The sequence below is a fragment of the Harmonia axyridis genome, chromosome 4 (assembly GCF_914767665.1).
Source record: "Harmonia axyridis chromosome 4, icHarAxyr1.1, whole genome shotgun sequence".
In the NCBI taxonomy this organism is placed as follows: Eukaryota; Metazoa; Arthropoda; class Insecta; order Coleoptera; family Coccinellidae; genus Harmonia; species Harmonia axyridis.
In genome coordinates this window covers 25,643,600-25,662,829 of record NC_059504.1, presented here as the reverse complement: position 1 = coordinate 25,662,829, position 19,230 = coordinate 25,643,600, and the positions used below count along the sequence as shown (strand labels likewise).

General features: G+C 32.7%; 1 protein-coding gene across 5 annotated transcripts in view; it reads left to right on the top strand.

Annotated features, from left to right (window-relative positions):
• Positions 1-19,230, top strand: part of LOC123679302 — a 130,920-nt gene that overhangs the window by 57,476 nt on the left and 54,214 nt on the right. The window contains exon 1 of one of the 5 annotated variants that reach the window (XM_045616822.1): positions 5,786-5,971. The exons of the other annotated variants lie outside the window; for them this stretch is intronic. The gene's annotated coding sequence lies outside the window, so the exon portion shown is untranslated. Of the gene's footprint in view, positions 1-5,785; positions 5,972-19,230 lie in introns of those variants that run through there. 5 annotated transcript variants of the gene reach the window in all.

Below are 19,230 nucleotides of genomic sequence, written 5' to 3'. Positions count from 1 at the left end.
ATATGGAAAATCTCTTGGATTCAGATAAAACATAAAAAAATAAGATGACAAGTTCCATCATTGTTTTTCCTAGCGGCCCTCCCTACGGAGATACGGCCTCCTAAATGACGTCACTGGAAATCCATTTTAGTGGAATAAATTTTAAACCACTCAAAATAATTCAAAGAAAATTTGATATGATGAACAGTAGTAAAGACCTCTTAAAATACTGTCCTTAAATTTAAATTACCTCTTTTAGTTATCAGGAGCGGACTAGGTGGTACATTTTAATGCTTACCCTGTATGATAAGGAGTAAAAAAAAACAAATTTGGATAGCTTGAATGTTAAGCTTTTATCGTCGATAAAATGAACAGTCTTCGAAAAACAAAATAACAAAGGATTAATTTTTTTTATTTCTCTTAAAAAACCATGAATTCTAATTTTTTTTTGTCGGCAACAAAGTGTGATACGAAAGTTATTCAAGGAACAAAAAAGTTTTAGTTTGTGTTATTGAATCAGACAAAATTACAAAGATTCTTAACTATCCAGTTTTGGCACAGAAAGGCACGTTATAGTTTATAGTTATTAAGGAGTTACTAAAAGAGCTAATTTAAATTTAAGGGCATTATTTTGAGATCTCCTTGCTACTGTTCTACTAATCATGTTGGGATATGGACTTCCTGATATCTATCTAATGAATTTGCATGAGATGTGACTAAGATGTTAGGTATCGGCCGATAACAGACTGTATAATTTATTCTCATGTAAATCATGATATTTTTTCCAACTGATATAGTCTATTATCCTTTTATTGTTGAAGTTGAACGTACATAATATGACCCTCTGTCAAATGATACGATACGGTTGCATTATTTTTATCTCTGAATCTCCCGTCCTAAAAGTACTATTTATGTTTAATTCGCATTCGAGTACCTAGTTGTTTTGATTGCCCTATGTATCATTTTGAACTTCCTTTGCGAGGGATCTCCTTTAGAAACGTTCGACAATAAGTATATCATTGAACGCAGCAAATGCTGAAAAGAAACGAACAGTAGGTAAGGAGTACAGGATACACAAAGTTTGGGTCAAGTAGGTATAGTCAAATATATTACACAATTAGGTTTCGGAAATTCCACATATTTATATAAAATATTATACCCGAAATGAAAAGTCAACTTCAATCAAGTTAAGTCTTCATCTGGATCGAATTTATTGTGACGGAAATATTCTTTTTCAATATTCTTATCGAATTTTCTATGGTTCTGATGATGTGATTGTCTTGAGATTTTGCGGGAAACTTGAAATTGTTATTTTAAACACCAACGCAAATTTTTGTCTAGATTGAATATACAGTTTTGCATTGAATAGAAAAACAAAATTTCAAACGACTATACAATACACGAATTTTCCTAATCGAATTTTGCACATAACGAACATAACCACAGAATTCGTGATTCGAACCTATACTGAAAATATCAAGTTCAATAGGACTTTTGATCTCTTTTCATCGTATTTACGGCCGGCCATACGATTCCCTCCAAATTTGTCATCCGTCGAACCTTTCCGTTTAAGACCATTTCCGCCTCGAAATTCTAAAATTACTGACATTTAATCCAAATGATCAGTACATTCAAATAAAACCCAGCTCACTAATGACAATGAATAAGTGGGTATAATACGACACATCAATTTATTTTTCAAATTTATTGCTATTATATTATTTTGCAATTTCTCTTAATGATGTCTGGCCATGAAGATGTTCCAGTCATATGGGTTTTTCGACAACTTGAGTATACTCATTTCCATCAAAATAACATTGGTTGATTGTTTCAAGGTCATAGGCAACGAAAAAATATTTAATGTTTAAGGTGATTTAATCAATTAAATATTTGAAAATCAATTTTTCTACAGACCATACAACTGATACAACGAATGGTATGAAATGTATCTTGCTTTGAATGTTTTATGATTCAGTTTAGTTTTCGAGAGGACCTCCGCCGAAGAGATCTTTCTATTATTTAGTCATAATGTCCATAATTTCGAGACTGGAATAGATTAATGAATTCCCGGTCAAATTCAATTATGCCCGTCCGGCCGTAAATACTATCGAACGGAGTGACCTAGCAACTTGAACTTTTCAAAACATGTTGAAACTGACTTCATTTGGGTAGGTACTTTGCCATTTTTTCAACTTCTTCTTCATCAGCAATCCTTTGTCCACTCCTGGAATTGGGCCTGTCCCTTCATTCTCATGCTGTTCTGTTTTGAGCAATCTAAAACCAATTTTTTTCCAACTGGACTTGATCAACTCTTGCATTATAAACAGTATGCTACAGGAAGCCCTAACTAGAAATTTTTGAAATTTGAGTGCTCAAAATTTTTAAGTATACCTACCTACATGCTGAATGATTACCTATATATATTTACAAGGCCGTTGCTAGCCAAACTGCCGCCCTAGGCAGATATCCGATCTGCCGATCTAACAGAAGCTATAACTCTGCAGAATGCTAAAAATTGATATTGGATAATTGGGGTCCATGGCCCGCTCTAGCGTTTCTGCCGCCCTGGCAAAAATACAAGTCGGCAACCTAGCTAGGATGCACTGGTGAATTTGTATTCATAGATTTAGTGTTGAAACTCCACACTTTTCTATGAAAAGTATTTTTGAAAGAAAAAATTTATCTTAAGTGTTATAATTTTTATGGATTCAAATTTAAATCGAATAGATAATTAAGGAAACGTGGAATGTAAAAAACAATAAACGTGCTCAATCGAATTCTTATGAATAAATGATGAAATACATTATAGGAATGGAATGCAGGTTTTAGATTCTTCTACTGAATTTCGACTGCATAAAACACTCGAACATTTCGTTTTTTCTTTCATATTATTAAATAAACCAACCGGATGAAGCCGATGAACCAATTAATTGAATTTAATAAAAAAACTAATTCGTGAAATTCGTTGGAATCAAAAAAATTAGTCGATTCGTTCTTCCAGGAATCCAGATTTCTCGGCCAAAGTTGATGATTCCGCCCTCCATTATTTGTTGCTCCTCTAGAGCTAGCCCTTTGGTTTCAGGTTCTTCTCCTAAATTTTTCGAGGTTATAAAATGCTTGAAGATTTTATTTTTTTGTCTTCAAGATTATCGAGTGAAACAATCGGATTATGCGGATGAACCACTATTTCAAATTTGAATGCGCCCATGCTCAACACAATTTGATAAAAAATGAAATATATTGTAATATTTACTAATAATGGAATATGCTATGAAATATGATAATAAATCTTTTTATATTCCTTGAAAGGATCATTTGGAAATTGAGAAATGGAATCTTTTCTCGTATATTTTGCATTTCATTCTGAGGAATGAACATTCTGATCGGAGAATTGAAAAGAAAAATAGTCCAGAAACCGCCCCAAGTGGCAATAGTCGTTTAGCATGTGTTTTTTTTTAGCGTCAATAACTCGTGAACAGCTCTATGAGGAAATTACGCAACATATGGATATTTAAGAGTATAATGCATAATAGAGCACCTTTGAAGGTTTTTGATGTTAATTAAATTTGTCGGTATTCCTTCCTGTTGTTGTTGACCGAATTAAATCTCATTCCGTATTTTGGATTTCTACACAAGTGATTTTTGTTGATCAAGCTTGGAATGCCGCCCTAGGCGATCCCCTACTCTGCTTCCCATCTAGCGACGGCCCTGTCTATTTGCTTATCTATCTTATTTGGGAAAATAAAGGTACTCCATCAGGCCAATTGAAAAGTCCCCGGTCTGATGCACAGATGGCAGTGCTAGTATTAAATCCATATGATTTTTAGTTAGTACCAACCATCAAACGATACGTGTCAAAATTGTACAGCAGTCCGACCATTAGTTTATGAGATATTGCGTTGTGAGTGTAGCTTCTTCTGTTATTTGAAAAAAGATGGAAAAAAAGAATTTCTTATGCTGATAAAATATTGCTTCTTGAAGGAAACAAATGCAGTTGAAGCAAAATCTCGGCTTCATGAAGAGTTTCTGGGGTCTGAACCAGGAAAATCAATCATCATTGATTGGTATGATAAGTTTAAACGTGGTGAAATAAGCACCGAAGACGGTGAACGCAGTGGACGCCCAAAAGGGCAACAAATAAAACAAAATTCTATAAAACCTCACGATGCAATTATTGCATCATTGAATACGCTCGATTCATCGACACGTTTTGACTTGTGCGGCGGGGTTTGGAATAAACTACTGACCTCGAGTTATAGAGGTAAATTTGATGCGTATTCGACCAATAGAGGTAAAAATGGTAAAATATATCCGTGAAATCGTTTCGAGTTATGCATGGAATTTTTTTCGGCTTTTCCAGGGGGATTGAAAATAATTCGAGTTATCGAGGATTTCGAGTTAAGGAGAGTCCACTGTATAGGAGAAATGCGGACAAAACGACATATGCGGACAAAATGAACTTTAAAATTTTTTCAAAAGTGATGCCGAATAGCTCGGGGTTTCACAGTGATTCAGTTTCTGCTAGTGATGATGCCAATCCTGCGAAGAAATTGACATCCTCTTTAAAAAAATACGATATCCTTTCCTAATGGAATTCTTTCACCACTTCCTCAAGGCATAAGAAAGCCAGAAGCTCGCAAAAGCACGTTAATGCCTTTTCTTGACAAAACCAATGCTAAATTTGCTGCGACCATTCCACACAAGAAGAAGAAACAAGAAATTACTGAAGCATTATTCAATGTTAAAAAAAAACCCTGTGGTAAAAAAAACAAGGCCGCTTAAAAATAAAAAAGGCGTTGCCAATGAAAATTCGGCACTGAACCGTTTCAAATTAACAATAAAAATGAAGATGTCGATGACTGCCCCTGCATTTATTGCAATGTCGTTTTTTTCGTTTCATAAATGGTGAGCATTGGCTGCGTTACATGCTGTGTTTTCACTGGACGTATGCTACTGTCTCGAGAAGCAAAACTTTCATATTTTCGTTTTTTGCATTTAAATATTATGTTTGTCATTATGTCTATTAGTAGTATGTCATTTTGTCCTTAGTATACGGACAAAATGCATTTTGTTAGAAGTTATATCTTTTTTATTATATATATCTTTTATTTTTGTAGTTTAATTCAATTTTCAGCTTATAATACTTCAAAACAATTAACCAAAGTTAGTATTTAGCACCAAAATGGGAGTATTATTGCAATAACTAAAAATATATGATTGAAAAACAAAACAGTATGTCATTTATTTCCTCTAATTCTGTGGTTATTCCGTTCATTCTTCCACATCTTGTAGAACAAAATCGTGCGAGAATATATCAGAAACGCACAGTTTTCATGGTTATATTTTATTATTATATGTTGGTACTCCGAACTTTCCTCCACGGCTTTATCTGTCAATTCATCAATTTGCCTTAAAGAAATCAGCTCTGGCAAACAACATTTTTTAATGCAAAAATCACTAAATGATATTTATGGAAATATTTCATTAATTTCAATAAAAATACAATGGATTAGAGAAAATAATGTATAATACTCGCCACTTCGTGGCTCGTTTTTGAATTATGAACTCGTGGAAGAATATCAATGCCTTCTGCACTTGTATTATAAATAACTATAGTGACTTTATTCTTGCCATCCTGGAGCGTATTCGGGATTAGGCTGGTAGGCGAAGTCTTGACCTCTTTGTACCTTGCCTTCAGGTTACAGACTAGCTGTAACCGAAGTCGAGAAACTGCGTTATCAAGAATCTAGCGACAAGTGTTGAACGAGAGCCCCACTTCTCGTTCTAGAAGCACGAGTGAGTTTCAATTCAAGTCCGGTACATCAGTGAGCTGTCAAGATGGCGAGGTAACAGGTGCGACACGATCGCAAACTTGCGAACGAACGGCGGCGTTGTTATCGGTTCGAAATTGTGTTTGTGCTACTGGAAAATCATCACTTGTTTCATTCGAACTATTGTTCCCTATTTTGGATTACTTCTGAAAAAATACGAAGTGAGTATAATACAAAAAAAAAAAAAATATCTACACGACTAGGTCAGGCCGTCCTCATTTCTGTAAATATTGCAGAACTCAGAAGTAACGGGGTTCAACCGGTTTTTCAATGTAGGTATTAATCGATAAATATTTTTCACAAAGATCTCAGGAGTCTTCAAAATATTTATCGATCATCGCAGAAAATTAATTCACGACGTCTCTGATTATTCATGAACTGTGTTTACATGCAGGTACACACTGCATTCTTCTTTTGGAATCGATGCAAATCACTCAGTAAACGTGGAATGTATTATGTATGTAGATGGGTTTCAAGTATAGCGAAATGTTCGTGATATTCTTATCATTTTGTCCGATTTTAGCTGTAACCTTGCAATAAAAAGATATGAGGTTATTAGAGGTATATATGTGTTTGTTTTATCTATCCGAACAATACAATTGATTTATATAGATAAAGCCATTGAAAATTACAACTCCGACTAACTACTTCATTCAACAAATTTCTGCGAATTATGTAATGAGAACTTTATTGTAGAGAATTGCTTTCTATTTACTAATTTTGTCACGTTTTTATTCAAACATTTCTGTTCTCACCTTGATCAATTCACTTCTATTTATTGCTTATATTAGGATGTCAAAGTTTTGGATGTTCCATACTCAACTGCCAAAAATGATATCTTTTTAAATATTTCGTTTCCACCCTATATCCATTTACGACAATAACTATAACTTCGATTAGTAGTAGTAGCCTTACTAGCATTACCTATCTATCTCCATGAGTTGATGACAAGTTCAGGGATAAAGATCATAAACTTCACTCATTTCTCAAGAAAAATTAACAGAAGTCCAATTATATCAAATGCTTCTCGCTATCTTGAGATTATTTGAATCTCAAAGTTTAAAACATTTTGTTGTCCACAGATATAATATATAACGCGTATTATACTCACAAACGGATACATCCTGTTTATTTTACAGAATGTTGTTAACTCGGTTGTGAATCATACCTACCCTCGAACCTACCATTTTAAATGAAGGCGTTGTCACTTTTTCTTTCAAAAAAGTGATCATTTAAGAAGCCAATGGAGCTATCACAAAGTTTTATTATTTTGTCGAATAATTTCTTGAGCTTAGATGCGGACGATTTGTGACCTATCAACGAGCCTATCAATTATGCATAATAATTGTTGCCGTTGAAGACAATTCCGTTTAATATTACATCTTGGTTTCTTACAGTCACGATTTGATAGAAAAGGATTATTTTGTTCTAACTGTATAAGTTTGCCTAGATAAAAAAATTGAACTGTTTTCTTGAGGTTTTACCGCTATCAATGACGATGAACTAGTCCTTGACTCTTCAAAATCAACTGTGTTGACAGTTGAGATTATTCCTCTTTGAAGATTATTTCAAATTATGCTTCTTTCATCTGCAATTGAACCTATTTTTGAAAATTTTCAGCTATAGTTTATCGGTTTCTAAAAATGAATTGAACTGTTTTCTTGTGGTTTTACCGCTATCAATGACGATGAACTTGTCCTTGACTCTTCAAAAACACTTGTGTTGACAGTTGAGCCTCTTTGAAGGCAACCTCTATTTTAAATTTTGCTTCGTTCATCTACAATTGAACCTATTTTTTGGCTGTAGTTTATCGGAACATTCCTTCTTCGATTTTCTCTGTTGTATATCGGGCCATCCCTATAAAAACTTTCCAATAAATTCGTAAAGATTCATGAATTTATGCAATGAAAATATGGTATATCACTTTTGCAAATTTTCATGTGATCTTGTGTCAATGACCATAGCTGTCGAGACACGTTAATTTAAATAAATAAATAAATTCAACTAATTGGATTGCATTTACTTGATGAATGAAAAAAACGGCGAATTTCAGAACAATATTACGATAACCGAGTAGGTGTCTACCAATTAAAATTCAAGATCAACCTCCTGTTGAAAGGTTGAATCCTCGGTTGAATTCAAAATTAAATGATACTAAAATGCTAATTGCAGTGTATCAACAAATTATTGTTCGTAATTCCATTAAGCTGCCTTAGTTTTCGAGATCAGCGATTTTATTGTTTCAATTTTAAACCAAATAATGCGCAGATTGAATTTATAAAAGCAAATACCCGAGCAAACACCTGAATCAACCACATTTAAATCAAATCACCTAAACATTCCATCAATGACGAAGAAGAAAGTAATTCATAGAATTGTTCCTCGGGTGTCTTGCGAATCTCATGATGAATTCAACAATTATATAAGTAATGTGATATTGGCTAGTTAGTCGAATTCTAGTTCAACCTATCGTTACAGAACTCTTGCCATATTATGCAACGCATAGTATTAATTCACAAATTTGTAATACGCGAAAGTACAAATTACAAATATTATTACCGTTCAGGATAATTGGATGATTCTATATTGGATATGTATACCTGAATAGATTATCGAAACTGGTTTTCTATTATATAACGGGTAAATAGGTGGCGGTTTCTAAAAAATCTAGTCGACTCCAATAAAATTCGCCGTACCTACCGAAAAAAGAATGTTTCGATTATCTTCGAAAATTATTGATAAAATAATTCTTACCAAGTTTTCACGATAAGTTCCAGATTGTTATCGTATATTTATCTATTTGTATAGTTTTTGCTTCCTGATGATCATATTCCACTTTCATCAATGTTTATGGTTCGATTATTATACCTATTTTTTATTGTCATTGGATATGAATCTATGATATAATCTACAAAAAATATAGAGAGGATATTCTTTGGACAGTCATGACATATCAATATATTATGATTTTTTGTTGTATGTAAGTATTTAGATTATTAATGACTGAACCGAGGACTGAACATTTAGAGTTTGTTCTTTTTTATTCTAAGAATAAAATTATTTTAAGAATTTCTGAAAATTCTCAAAATAATAACATTACAAGCACCGAGACAAGAAAATTATCACATTTCCTTTATTCGTTGAAAAAATAAAGGAGTATTCCTAAGATTAATTGTAGATTCGAAAGAAAATACTGCACAAAGTCTACCTGATGTTCTTTAGTTAGGTAGATACTCGAATAATCGAACAAATAAGCTAACATCATACGAACGGATATTGATGTGAAGTCATCATTTCTAACAATGATTGAATGAAAAAACGTTTACGAAGCCCCTCCTTATATATATGACTACAGTTTACGATCTTCTTAAAAAATTATTGATGATTACTCGTAGTCGATTGCGTATTTCTCTCGGTATTTCTACATCGAATGAGAATGTAGGAAGACTGTGAATTTTACATAATAGTTCATTATATTCGGCGTATGGCATACCTAGTGGTGAAGACTTTAGTTCTTTGGATTTAAGGGTCGAGAAACTGCCAAACGAAGTATTCGCTCTTGAGTAAAAATGTTCCTTCCATATAAAACAAAAAACTCTTTTATGTTAGTTCATTGATTTTTAGCATTCAATATTTATCGTTCGCATTTTTAATGATACTGAATCTCGGACTGAATACAAATCGAGATACAAACTGATTTTCGTACCAAATTATCTGATATTTTGCTCCCACATTTTCAGTGAAAAGTCTATGCGGATAAAGAGCCCTTGGACTCTTTTGATGAAAATAACCCCTCGCCTCGAAATTTCCAGTTTAGCAATTTATGTAGAATTTACGTCGCAAATGAACAAAATCATTTGCGCTCTTCGGTCTATCCAGTGGTTCAATGGTTGTCTTGCTGACTCCACTATTATTTATTGAAGTTTTGTGGAACATTTGTGTTGCCTGAACTATTATCCTCTCAACAAATTTTTAATTTCGAAGGCTATATTTCTTCTTCTTAGTGTATCATATCAAGTGCTCTTGACGTTGGTGATAAACATGTTGAAACCATCTCTGTCTTGAGCAAATCACAACAATTCATCTGTTTTCCTTATTCCAGTCCTATGCAGACGGCAATATACTATATACAGACGGAAAAAACATATTGAATAAATATCCTATGCACATTCAATCAGAATAATGATAAATATGCTACATATCAAGATATGGGATACAAATATGGAATATGGACATCCAAAATCGTCCCTGTCTCAGGAAGATGTTTTAATCTCCTAAACATATTTCTGATATACGGTATAAATATATTTTCTAACCAAAAAATTATACTACTCCACCGAAGTTAACGAAATTTTGAGATTTTGAGACTGTTTCAAAAGTTTTTTTCAAGAAATTTTTTGAATATCATTAATCTAAATGTTCACACACTTATCCCAATCATATTTTTGCCTATTCCTTCATGAGTTTCATAGTCTCAGTTATTATTTGTAGTACAAAGTCAGTTCACTCAAAAAATTGAAAAAATAAAATTCAGTAAAGAGTATGGCCTTCTCGAATTAACTCTCGAATCAACCACATACTTTCGATCAGATTTTTGAAGTTGTGTCAACAGCCGTCTGAGTTCTTGAAGCGTATGAGGGGATGATTGGTGGGAATCTAAAGCTCTTTGTAGCTGATCCCAAGCGTGTTCAATGGAATTCAGGTTTGGCGGACCGAGGGTGCAAGGACAAAGGCGAAATACCATGGATATCCAGAGCTTTAACGACAATTATCTCACGATGGGGCGACGCATTATCGAACAAAAACAAGAAATTTGGCCTAATAGCAGCATAAAACAATGGAATAATATTACCAATAACTTGTTCCATGTAAATTTGCACATTCATGGTAGCATCAAGCACCAACAATTTTGTAAGTTCATTCAAACAAATGCCTTCCCAAACAGTAACTGTACAACCTCCGAACGAATGAACCTGAATCGATATGCCTTCTGGATCTGAGCACCAGAGAATGACCCCAATGGCCCTATTGGCTTCATAAGCACTGAGTTTACGTTTAGGCATTATTGCAAAACAATTTTTCAGATTTTGAAACAAAGTTGATTGTAAGAATAAAACAATAAGTGATCCAAAATTCTCAGATACGAAAAGGACAAGAACATGCCTGAAACCGAGAAAGTTATCAAACGAGGACCAAAACCATTCAGATATAAGAAAGTGAACATTTTTTTTTTCATAAATGAACATTTGGTGGACAAAAATCGGCAACTTTTGAAACGGTGACAAAATTTTTGAACTTTTTGTTTTGTGGAGCAGTACATGCCTGAAACCGAGAAAGTTATCAAACGAGGACCAAAACCATTCAGATATAAGAAAGTGAACATTTTTTTTTTTCATAAATGAACATTTGGTGGACAAAAATCGGCAACTTTTGAAACGGTGACAAAAATAATGGGCGTTCCAATAGGAATTAATCAATCTAAAATTGCAGTAATGGCAACACTGTGTATTCTTTTTATATTTCTTATGTCAATTGCATTTAGTATGTTATGCCATTTAATCATGAAAAGAAACACGCTTCAACAAGGTTTAAATTGTTAAATTGTTTAATCAAAATAAGTGCTCATTTGTTAATACTGAGAGAACTTGGGAGAGAAGTCATAGACGACATTATTCAGTTAATAGACTCACTATCCGAGGTATTGTAGACAAATATGAAAGTGAATTTTCTTCACACGATATAAGAGTATCAGTACGACAAAGAAATACATACAAAAGATAATATTAATTTGGTAGCAAGATAAAGAGAACATCCGAATTTAACGGTTTCTCGTGATCGTTCTCAATAATTAAATATTTTTCAAACAACATAGAAAAAAGTGAGAAAATATTTATGTGTGCTGTTGTTGAGAATCATTCGGAGGAATGATGAAGACAGTGTCACCTGTCATACAGGCACAACCAGCTAACCAAAGCAGATTTAGAAACTTTTGTTATGATACTTTATCTACTCCTATTGAATTATATCTTCATTATCAACTGATTTTGAGCAATTGATAGTATATAAGTATATATTAACAAACAACGTGAGTTATAATAACTCACTGCTATAACTCACTATAATAAATCGGAAAAGATGGCAAACTTCATCTGCGTGAGTTATGACCTACATTACCGCTCGTTGAATAATATACTTTTACAGACAGACATGAATATATTCACGATATCAATTATTAGCAGACGATTATTTCATTTTTCGATGATGATATTTGATATCATAGAACATAAAATATATTGTTGATTGACTTCTCGCCTTTTTTATGGTTGACTTTGAAATCATCTACCATCACAATAGCTGGTTAATTCCGGCGATACAGTTCCTATAGCTGGACTTAATTTTACATTTTTAGGAGTTATATATATCATCATTTTTGGTTGAATTGATTACATCCTACATTTTCTTTGAATTTATTCCAACGTATGAATTTTAGAGATATCGAATTTCATTTTTAATTGAAGATTATCATAATTGACAATGTTCAAAAATGAACTATAATTGGGTCCACTATCTTCATTTGTGCTGGTCTTACTATAATGCGAGACTTATACAATCTCATCTTATCTACAACATCATTATTTTTGTTTACAAATATTTGTTGTTGTTCAGTTTTTATTGAATTCAATTTATCGTTGAGATTCTTTTCTAACATCAGATGTTCTTATGCTGGTGTTTAATATTCCAAAAGGGATACATTTTCAATCAAACTAAAATAGTTGTCTTCGAAATTATTTATAATTTTAATAGTAATTTTAGTAGAAAAAATTTAGTTGTAATATATGACCTAATATCCCTTATTGAAGTTGACATGCTATCATCACTGATTCTTATTTCATTATTAATTATAAACAATCTCGATCGCAGCACTTTCCAATTTTACACAACCTGGATAATATCCACTTTATGTATAGGATGTCCCAAATTCGTTGTCTAGTGTGGAAATATCAGAATGCCTTCGAGCTAGGAGAGAATGAATGGCACATTTTCACATTTTCGGGATTGACTTTTGAAATATTTAATTTGGTGAAAAACGTAACCTTATAAATTCAACTGTTTCCAAGTTAGAACAGAAATTTGGAAAATGGCGGGAAATGAAAAAATCTCATAACTTCTCTATAGCTGGTGCTGTAAATATATACTATGAGCACTTTTACAGTAGAATTCATTGGTGTGATCATTTATTTTTCACTGCAATTAGTTTTGAAGTTATAATTAAACTTGTGTTTTTAAATGTAAACCATGAACATTTCTAAAAAAAAATAAAATCGTTTTTTCGCCTTCTCAAAAATATATAACATAGATGTAAATTTCCTGTCAGACTATAGCAATCATCAAAAGTTTCAGTTTCATATGGCAGATCAACCAAGTGCCTATGATAATAATCTGTGAAATTCAGATATTTAAATTATTCGGTGGTCATCAAGGTCTCCAGAAGTTTACTTTAAAAAAACACAAATTTTTATTATAATTTCAAAACTAATTGCAATAAAAAACAAAATGATAACACCAATGAATTCTACTGAAAAAGTACCTATAGAATGTTTTCTTTAATGTTTATAGCATCATAGAGAAGTTATGAGAACTTTTCATTTCACACCTCATTCCAATTTTCTCTTCCAGCGTGAAAACAATTGAATTTATAAGGTTAAGGTTGTGGTTTTCACCAAATAATTCTTCCAAAAATCTAGCCCGGAAATGGGCTATTCATTTTTCTCCAGCTCGAAGGGAATCTCAAATCCCCACACTATACAACGAATTTGGGACACCCGATACAATATGTCAGTTTATTTTAAATTTAATTTAATTTTATAATTTATGTGGTTAATAATCAGTTGTTTGATATTTGGATATTAATTGTTCTCGATAACAGAAATGTTGGAATGTATTTGAGTATAACTTTATACTTGATTCGAGACTTATTATAAATAAAAGATTGAAGAAAAAATGAAGAATAAGTAATTTCGATAGTAGGTACATACTGAAAAATTGGAAAGCACTGACTTGAAGTCAGAACGAGAGTCAGAAGCTTTTGATCGTTTGTTCATTCATAAATATGATTATCAAAGCCGATCTACTTAAATTTCTTATATTATATCACTGAATTTGCAACGAATTTTCTTCCGCAAATCCTCGTACATCAAGCATAACACAAATTCCATTTCTATAGGTTCGTCAAGAGGTAATGAGATAAAGATAGATGAAGTCGAACATAATACTCTTCACATGTTATGTAAGAAGAAAAAGTGAGTTAGACTGTAATTCTGCCACTATTAGGTTTTGTTTTGGTCTACAATGGATTGAATTGTTACCTACCTATCTGATATCGCATACTCACATACTGTATTCACATTGAAGATGATGATGGAGGCAAAATGAGATTTCTTCGTAGAACTTTCACTGGTTGAACGAAAAAAGGCATTTCAAATAATATCCTTTCATTCTGGCGATACTGATTCCAGCGTGAATATTGTCTTGATTCAATGTTATTTATTATTATCAGTTTCTGAAAATGTTTCTTCTGTACTCCGTCTATGTTTTTGATGTGTATTTCATAAAAAGGCGACCATACCACTGTAGCATATTCTAAAATGCTTCTAATGTTAGTGGTATACACAACTGTCATTGCTTGCTTGTCTCTGAAATATGTCCTAACATCTTGAGCGTCTTATTGGCTACAAATTCAGCATGAGCTATGAAATTTAATTTTTGGTCGAAGTAAATACCTGAATGCTTTACTAAGGTGACTTTCTAGGGCTTTCTAGGATATCGTTCCCTATTTTGTAATCGAAAACTATTGGAACCTATAGTCTGTGCAATCTCATTATTTGGCATTTTGCTACATTAAGAGACATTTCATTCTCAATACACCAGTCTAGGTCTTGTTGTAGTAAATTACAGTCTTCAAGATTTCTTATAGTTCGGAATATTATCAAATCGTCTGCAAACAATAGAAACGCACAAGATCGAATAAAACCTTTAATGTTGGTAATGAAGCGAAGTAACAATAGGGAAGATAAGGGAGAACCCTGCGGTACCTCCTCGGGTACCCCTGACTGTACCAATATTTCGTCAGATAATATGTCAAAAATCTTTGCTCTTAATTTTCCCTGTTGAACTCGATCTGCTATCCAATCAATTCATAGAGATCGTACCAATAGTTTTTTCAATCTGTTTGCGTTATTGTCAAATTTGTAGTTACTGACCTGTTGGAAATGAAACTGAGTTGTTAATTTATGAAGATATGTTTAAAAAGTGGTGTTAGATGTCTGGCCAACAATGAATCCAAAATCTAAGGAATATATGACAGCTTACAAACTGGCCTGTAATTCTCAATGTCACTCTTATCTCCGCTCTTGAACACTGGAATTATATAACTTGTGTTTCAACACTCAGGATGAATACCTGTATGAGCTGACAGATTGAGGATTTTACGTATTGGTGTTGCTAATCTTTAAGCACATTGTTTCAGAAACAGCAGAACTTATGTACTTATTAATATCGAAAATATTCAGTTAAATGTTCTACAATTATTGGATATTTTAATATTGCGCCACATTTCAATGACTTTCCAACTTTTGATCACAAATTTCTAATTATTAATATTTGTAATGATCCAGGCAAATGAAGAATCCTGTTGAAGCTTCGAATTGGGATGCCAGCGTTGTTCTTGAAATTTCAATTGAAGAAATGCTAAGATGAATTATTTTATTACTTTGACATTATAATATACGTTATACTGAAATCTTGTTTTATAAAGCAAAGAGTATTATGCAAGTCGGCAACTATTTTTACATCCGAATCTATAGTAACGAATCATTGAGCGGCAAAATCAGTGTTGAGGTTTCATGGTGGTTATAGTCAAGTGAAAAGTTGATTCAACTATTCATCGAAGTACCTATTCATTCAAGTAAAAAATTCCCTTCCGCATTTCTTATAAGTATCTCTAGAATTTGTCCTGTGGAGGTTGAATCAAAATAATGCTTGAATTTACACAGTTTTCATCAGAAATATTTCTTATGAACCTGAATTTATGTTTTCTACCAGGTACTTGATTCTGGTTCTGTATTTTCACTTTCAATACTCAAGGATGCTATTGTGTTCTCGAGCCAATTTCAGTTGGAATTACTTTAATTTCGTCTATATAAGTTGATTTGTGTGTTTTGATCCAGAATCAGTCACTTTAATTCATTTCAAGTATTTAGAAAAACTACAAATAAGTTTTCCATCTTTATTTTTCTGGAATCTAAATTTTTGCAAAAAATCAGAAAGTATACGGTTTCAACGTAGGAACATAGCTTTGAGTTTCGAAGTCCGAATCATAAGTAAAAAAATATATTTCTTATTAATAAAATAAAACAAAATAATTTCCACTGGATTGATCCAGTGGAAATTATTTCATTTTATTTTATTTATAATGAATTTCCGCCAAGTAAGGACCGAATCCATCTCATATATTTTTTATTCTTCCAATACGACAGGCAACATTCATTTGACAAATGACTTAATTCTTTGAATTTGGAAAATTCGCTACCTTATGGCTTTATGGCTGGGTGTCCCAGGAGTAAATCTTGCCAGAGGTAGAGTAGGACTAGGTGAGTAGGTATTGACTGCAAAAAATTAATTTCTGCTTTTCCTAAGAAAGCTACAGAGTGAGTTTGCAGATTCATGAAAATAATGAAACCATCATCAGAACCAAACTTGTCGGCGGAATTTATTGAAACTTGGGATGTATAATTAACACATGCCGAGGTCGAATCAGAGACATATTAATTTTTTCAATATTCCAGGACCGGACTCATTATTTCTCATTTGAAGTGTTTAGGTTGAAAATATTACTTTCCATTTTGAATTTGAAATCATTGTTCATATTTTACGATAATGTTCCATAATCTAAACCCAAGCCTAAATCTCATTCTTCTACAAGTACTGGTTTTCATCCGACAAATTAGATTTTTTTATACGGAACAGCCAAAATCAATGTTTTGAACGGTATGATTTTCTAGGTATCCCAACGTTTTGTTCAGAAATTAGGTGTTCGCAGTAAGGATGGAAGCATTAATCTCAACGGATTAGAACCGATGTGCACTGCTTCACGGCTCCTTTTCGTATCATGACTTAATATTGAAGAAGTCGTTTTTAGCAAGATTTGTGACAATCTCCCTTCTTCTATTTCATGTAGCTCACCAAATAATTCAAATTTAGTAATAGCTGATCAAAGCTCTACAAAACAGTGGATCATCTATATTCTTTTGGTATTTCTCTAAAATTCTCCTGAATGAACATGCTCAAGGATCTTCCGGTAGCCGTTGCTATTAATACTCAGTTAGGATATGTTTTAATGGGAACCTAACATTGAAATTCACCTTCAAACTCCTCAATTTAATTTTGCACAAAAGATTTGTAATGACAAAAAAGAGCTCTGGGAAGTTGACGAATTTCCTGTTCATTTTATTATCAAGGAAGATAACTCATTTTGAGAAAAATATTAAAAGAAAAACATTGCCGTAATTCCAGAGGTCGTTTTATTATTTAACGTTTGATTTCTTCCCAAATTTCATTAAATTGATGATATTGTGCTTCGTCTGTTCAAATCTGGATGAATGACTGTTGTTAGATAATGCCCAATACTGTTTTTTTCATGAAAGAGCATCTGGACCTAAGACACATGGAGCTTGATGCCTCCAATCAAGATAATTTTTAGTGTTAGAACCTGATATTTCTACATAATATAAGCTTAGAGTCGTCTTCAATGCCTCTAGTCATTTACTACATATAACTTTCTTTTTTCTTTTTTGACAACCTGGTTGGAATACTAAATTAGTGAACAATTTTGAAATGACAACGAATCATATCGGAACAATATTATAGGTATTTAAATTCTGGCTCAGTCCAGGTAAGGTTACTTAACCCATAGAGTGCTATGTACAAAAAATATTTATATATGAAGTTGTGCTTCGTTAGTTGGTTTATTACAGAATTCAAACAATTAACGATAGGAAAGTGAATTTGAATGATACAAAACTATCAGATGCATATAAGCCACAATACCACTTATAATAATACTGTAAAAATGTAACATAACTATGAATGATGTATGAAATTGAATATGAGATTGAAAAAAAATGTGGAATATACTATGATTCCAATTTACTGATATACAATTACACTTCGACATTAAAAGAACTCATCTTCGAATGAATGTAATGTATGTATGATTCTTCCAGTTGATCTATTTCTGTTTCCCATGGTAGGAATGACTTGATTTTATCTTCCTGGTTAGTTCAGTGTTTGCTCTAGGAAGCACGTCAATGGTTTGGTTAGAGTCGCTATAACAGTTGCTCTTATTCTATTGCAGAATTATTTCTCAGTTATTATTTCGATATTCCAGAATCAATCTCAAATAATTGGAGGCTATCCGAAATGAATCATTATTTCAAATATTATTCAGAGCAGAATTAGGTCTGAAATGAACGAGCGTTCATAATTTCTTGACGCCAAGTCAGTGCTTTCCTCAAATTTTCTGACCTAAATTGATCAATAGCTATATTTTATGCCGAAATGGAAATATTCAACTTTCTAAAATCTTCAGTATTTTCTTCTGATGGATATCAACATTTTTCAAATTGAGAATTAATTAATAGCACTTTTACAACCCAATAGATTTTTCGTTCTTGAAGATGAGCTAAAGTACTTATATTTCGATGATAATTTCAAAAGCGGAAAATACTTTGCTCCTCTTGAATCTGTGAAACATCTTATGAATTTCTTCAAACGACATTCTCTCGTTGCTCTTGTCTAATTTTACTTTCTTGAATCGAGCGGAACTCACTATTTTTTTCACAGTTGAATCGCTTCTGTGTTACGTAAAATACACCGTTCCAATGAAGAACCATTAAACCACCTAACAGTGTATTTGGCGTCATTTAAACAATTAAAATTCACCATGTGAAACAAATGAAAAGGAAATTCCGGTCGTTACGAAATTGATCAAAATTCATCATGTGAATTGAACTCACTTTCAACATAGCACTCACATCAGTTACTGCTGGTTCTATATGGTTGCATTCAATTTCTAAAATATCAGAGTTATCATGCTGGCTGTTATACAATTATAAGAATAAGGGGTTTGAAAATCCCTTTAGTCATACGAATTTATTTTGACCAACCTTCGGTCATGCATGTCATAAGTTATTTTGCTTCTACATCACTGATTAATTGATCTCTAGAAATCACTTTGTCCATTCAGTTGTTCTGTCAAAGAGATGTATCTACAGGGTGTATCACGGTTGATGGTACGTTAGACGTTTACAGAGAATGGAAAGCAAGATTTAATTGAAAATTTGGTTTTTGAGACAAGAACAAC